Source organism: Sarcophilus harrisii, chromosome 2 (genome assembly GCF_902635505.1).
Source record: "Sarcophilus harrisii chromosome 2, mSarHar1.11, whole genome shotgun sequence".
Classification (NCBI taxonomy): Eukaryota; Metazoa; Chordata; class Mammalia; order Dasyuromorphia; family Dasyuridae; genus Sarcophilus; species Sarcophilus harrisii.
In genome coordinates this window covers 472,453,903-472,459,902 of record NC_045427.1, presented here as the reverse complement: position 1 = coordinate 472,459,902, position 6,000 = coordinate 472,453,903, and the positions used below count along the sequence as shown (strand labels likewise).

General features: G+C 33.5%; 1 long non-coding RNA gene across 1 annotated transcript in view; it reads left to right on the top strand.

Annotated features, from left to right (window-relative positions):
• Positions 1-5,691: 5,691 nt before the first annotated feature.
• The window catches only part of LOC116421169, a 58,413-nt gene continuing 58,104 nt past the window's right edge, over positions 5,692-6,000 (top strand). Inside the window, exon 1 of the long non-coding RNA XR_004231472.1 lies at positions 5,692-5,875. This is a non-coding gene — a long non-coding RNA (uncharacterized LOC116421169). The remainder of the gene's footprint in view (positions 5,876-6,000) is intronic.

Here is a 6,000-nt window from a genome sequence, read left to right as displayed (position 1 = left end):
CAATCAAAGAAGTTAAAAAGAATGAAAAAAATGGAAGAAAATATAAAATATCTCATTGGAAAAGTAACTTATCTAGAAAATAAATCCAGGAGAGATATATCAGAATCACTGGACTCCCTGAAAGCCATAATCAAAAGGAAGACTTGGACAGCATCTTTCAAGAAATTATGAAACTACTCTGATAGCCTAGAACCAGAAGGCAAAATAGGAAAAAGATCACTTTGGAAAAGAAATCCCCAAATAAAAACTCCAAGGAATGTTATAGCCAAATTTCAGATTATCAGGTTAAGGAAAAAATCCTACAAATGGTCAGAAAGAAATATCCAAGTATCAGAAAGTCATGATCAAGATTGCATAAGTTTTGACAGCTATAACATTAAAGGATCAGAGGTCATGAAACATGATGTTCCAGAAGGTAAAAGTGCTAGGACTACAACCACATATCATTTATCTAACAAAATTAAGCACAATACATCAAGGAGAAAAAATGGTCAGTCAAAAAAATAGAAGGACTTCAAACTTTCATAAGAAGACATAAATTAAATAAAAAATTTGATCTACAATATCAAGATCTAAAGAAGCATAAACAGATAAAAAAGGAAAAAGAATACATGAGATTCAATAGAACCAAATTATTTACATCCATATATGGGAAGATGATACTCATAATTCTTAAAAATTGTATTATTAATAGTATAGCTAGAAGGAATATACATAGATAGCAGGTATAAGTACAAGCTGAATTTGAAGGAATGACATAAAAAATTAAGGGATGAGAAAAAGAAGTACACTGAGTACAGACAGGAAGAAGAGGTAGAATGGTGTAAATTATTTCACATGAAGAAGCACTTAAGACCTATTGCAGGGGAGGAAAAGATAAAAGGATGGATGGTGAATATTGCTTGAACCTTATTCTCATCAGTTTTCACTCAAAGAGAGAATAATAAACACAATTAGTTGAATGTAGAAATCTATCTTACACATCAGGGAAATAGGAAGGAAGGAGATTAAAGGGGCAGGGAAGAATGACAGAAGAGAGGGCAGATCAGGGGAGGTGATACTCAGGAGGAAAACAATGGTGAGGAGAGAAATGGTGAAAGGAAAGAGGTGGCAAACAGGAGGAAGAATAGGATGGAGAGAAAGACACAGACAGCAGTTATAACTGTGTATGTTCAAATTAGAAGAGCAAAGAATAGTCTACTTGTCAGATTTATGGGGAGGGGAAGAATTCACGACTAAAGAGATAGAGAGCATTACAAAATGCAAAAAAAAGAAAAAAAACTTGTTTTACATCAAATTAAAAAGCTTTTGTAAAAACATAATCAGTGCAACCAAAATTAGAAGAGCAACAGAAAATTGGGAAAAATCTTATTGCAAATGTCTGTGACAATGGCTGCTTTTTTCAAATATATAGAGAACTGAGACAAATTTATAAGATACAAGTCATTCCCCAATTGATAAATGGTTAAAGAATATGAACAGGCAGTTTTCAGATGAATAAATAAAAGTGATAAGAGTAGCTAGATGGCACAATAGATGGAGCAGCTAGATGGCACAATAGATGGGATAGCTAGGTGGCACAGTGGATAGAGCACTGACTTTGAAGTCAGGAGGTCCTGAGTTCAAATCTAGCCTCAGATTTATATTTCCTAACTGTGTGACACTGGGCAAGTCACTTAATCCCAACTGCCTCAGTGAAAAGAAATAAAAGCGATTTATATGCCCTTTTATCCAGCAATATCACTATTAGGTCTGTGTCTCAAAGAGACCATAAAAAAAGAAAAAAGGACCTACCTGTACAAAAATATTTCTAGCAGCCCTTTTCATGGTCACAAAAATATTGGAAATTGAGGGGGTGTTCAAAAATTAAGAAATGATTTAACAAGTTGTGGTATATGAATGTAATATAATACTATTGTGTAATAAGAAATGATGAACAGGAAGATTTCAGAAAAACCTGCAATCTTATATGAACTGTTGCTAAATAAAATAAGGAAAATCAGGAAAACATTGTATATAGTATCAGCAAGATTGTAGGATGATCAACTATAAATGACTCAGTTCTTTTCAAACATACAATGATGTAAGACAAGTACAAAGGACTTATGAAGGAAAATGTTATCCACATCCCCATAAAAAATTGACAGATGAAAAATTGCACATGTTTAACATATATTGAGTCAGTTGCTATCTAGGGGAAGGGATGGGGGGAAGGAGGGAGAAAAAAAAATTTGGAAAACAAAGTTTTGCAAGGGTGAATGCTGAAAACTATGCACGTTTTTAGAAAATAAAAAGCTCTCTATAAAAAAATTAATTGAAGGATTCTGATTGCAGATTGATGCTTTTTTCACTATTTGTACTTTGTCTTGTCTGTTTTTGTCTTTTTAGCTGTTCCTTTTTCATAACTGTGACTTATATGAACATATGTTTTACATGACAGTAAATTTATAAACTATATCAAAATGCCTACCATATTCAGAAGAGGGGAAGGGAAGAAGGAAGAGAGAAAAATTTGGAACTCAAAATGTTGTAAAAATGAATGCTAAAAATTTTCTTGACATGTAATGGGGAAGGAAATAAATTAATGATGGACCATGTAAAATACTTCATAGTTCATTTGCCAAGACATACCCAGGAACTATATGAACCCAATTACAAAGCACTTTTCCCTTCCTTAATTCCCCCATTAAATCAGATCTGAATTGGAAAAATATTAATTGCTCATGGGTAGACCAGGCCAATCCAGCAGAAATGACAATTCTACCTAAATATATTTAGTTATTTAGTGGCATACCAATCAAACTACAAAAATTATTTTATAGACCTACAACAAAATAGTAACAAAAGCAATCTTGAAGAAAAAACTATCAACAATATCAAGAGAATTAATGGAAAAAATGAAGAAAAGTAGCCTAGACATACCAGATCTCAAACTATATTACATAGCAGTAATCTTGAAAACAATCTGGTAGTGACTAAGAAACAGACCAGTAAATCAGTGAAATATATTAGGGTACATCATACACAATCATTATTGACCATACAGTTTGATAAACCAGAATATCCAAATTTTTAGGACAATACTTCATTATCTTACAAAAATTGCTGGCAAATCTGGAAAACAGTTTTACAGAGATTAAGTATAGACTAATATCTCACACCATTTAACAAGATAAGATCAAAATGGATACATGATTTAGACATAAAGGATAAAGCCATAAACAAGTACAAGGAGCATGGAATAGTTGACCAAGGGAGGAATTCATGACCAAATAAGATAGGGAGCATTACAAGATATAAAATGGATCATTCTGATTACTTTAAATTAAAAAAAAGGTTTTACACAAACACAACCAATGTATCCAAGATTACAATGGAAGCAAAAAATAGGGAAATTTTTTATTACAGCAAGTGTCTCTGATAAAGGCCTTATTACTCAACTATATAGAGATCCGAATCAAATTTATAAGACTACAAGTCATTCCCAAATTGATAATTCATCAAGGGATTTTTAGGCAGTTTTCAGATGCAGAAATCAAAGCTATCTCTAATCATATTAAAGTATTAAAGTATGCTTTAAAATCACTATTTATTAGAGAAATGCAAATTAAAACAAGGTATCTGAGATACCACCTCATACCTATCAGATTGCCTAGTAAGACAGAAAAAAATGATAAATATTGGAGGGAATGTGGGAAAACTGAGGCACTAATCCATTATTTGTGGAGTTATGAACTAACTCGACCATTCTGGAGAGCATTTTAGAACTAAGTTTGAAGGGAAATTAAACTATATATACCCTCTGATCCAGAAATAGCATTACTAGATCTATATCCCAAAGAGATTAGTAAAAAGGGGGAAAGATCTATTTGTACAAAAATATTTTTACTGTGATAGCGAAGAATTGGAAATTGAGGGAATGTCCATCAAGTAAGGAATAGCTAAAGAAATATATAAATGTAATAGAATACTATTGTGATGAAAAAAATACAAGCAGGATGATTTCAGAAAAACCTGAAAAGAATTATACAAACTGATGCAAAGTAAAATGAGTAGAACTAGGAGAACATTGTATACAGTAACAGAAAGATTCTGTGATCAACTGACAGACTTAATTTTTTTCAGCAATGCAAAGATCCTAGACAATTCCAAAGGACTCAGGATGAAAAATGCTGTATACCTGGAATCTGAATGAATATTGAAAAATACTATTTTTCATTTTTTTATTGTTGATGCTGTTTTTGTCTATTTTTCTTACCTGATATGACTAATATGAAAGTATGTTTTTCATGATTACACATGTATATAACATTGCTTTCCATTGCTATTTCAAATTGCTTTCCTTCCCAATGAAAGGTGAAGGGAAGTAGGGAGAAAATTTAGAACTCAAATTTAAAAAAAAAATCAACCAAATGTTAAAAAAAAATTTTTTAACATGAAATTGGGGGGGAAAAACACACATATACCCATATATAAGATGTATATATGCATATATATTATACCTATATACATACATATCTATATACACATATACATATATATACACATTCATGCTATGTATATGTGTGTATATATTCATATATATATATATATATATATATAATGTTGTTGGGAGAGGTCAGGCAAGTACTTGCTTTCCACTATCTTGTCTCCACATTCCTTCCCCACATGCACACCCAAGGCTTTTTAAGGGACAAACTAACAGTATAGAAAAGAAAGGTTTTAGGCCCCAAGTCCAGATATGTGGTGTTCTCTAAAATATAATGGTTCTCTCTGGAGGAGAGCAAGTTTCTCGGGGAGGTTTTCTGGAGGCAGCCTTAGTTTCAGTTACAAGTAATAATCACTCCAAACGCAGCCAGGTGATAAAAGTTCAAATGTTTATTTTTCTCCTTCCTTGGGCCTAGGTAGCTTTCTTAGAGGCCTCAGCTTTCCTTGGTTCCAAGAGCTCTCGTTGCTAGTCTTTTGCCTCTAGCTCAACTCTGAATGTCTCCAGCCAGCACCAAGGTGAAAGTTGGAATGAATCTGTCTTGCCTCCGAGAAAGGGCTTCTGGCTCTCAATCTCCCAGAGTGCTTCTGTGAATGTCCCAGAGTGCCTCTGTGTCTGTCCCAGAGTGCTTGTTGGCCCTAAGAGCTTCTTGCTTATATGAGCTCTCTAAAGGTGTGAACACAAGCATTGTTTCTATCAGTTCCACTTAGTACCTTGTTTCAAGTTTTGGCCCATAACATCTCCTTGTAAGATTAGATCAATCATACTGAACCAGGCTAAATTAGATGATTATTGTCTCTATCAACTCTAATAAGTTAACAGCTTATAAGAATTCTAACACAGATGCAACTTTAGAATGCAGAAAATAAAAACATCAATGAGTGGAGGCATCTCAGTACAGTAGAAAGAGCATGAAGCACAGAGTCCTAGGACCTGCGTTTGAATCCCAGTTCTGTTACTTACTAGCTCTTTGATCTTGGACAAGTAACCACCTCTTTGAATCTTAGTTTCTGTATCTGGAATATGAAAGAATTCAATTAAATGACTACTAAAGAATTTTCTAGCCCTAAATCCACAATCCTATGAATATAGAATTTCTCAACTAAGAAATCTCTGAAGGGGTAAATGTTATGATTGATAAGGACCTTAAAAGATAACTTTGTACAATACTGCTGCCTTTTTTTTTTTTTTTTAACAGAGAAGTCTCAGAAAGGGAGTGTGATTTGCTTATAACCTCTGTGGGTCATCTGAGAGAAAGAAATAAGAAAATCCACTGAATGTCATTTCTATGAAATCCTGAAGCAGATGTGTCAGTAAATTGTGCCTCTCTCCCCTGCCACCCACCCTGCAATCTCTCTTACTTGACCATGATCAGGGTGAAGTGAAGGGGTAAGTTCATAGAAAGAGCAGCTGTCCTGAAAAATAGGAAGCAAATCATTTCCGAAAATGTCCCTTATGCACTTTTGTATTTCATTGACATTTTAATTAAGACTGGAACACTCTTGGGGGAGCTC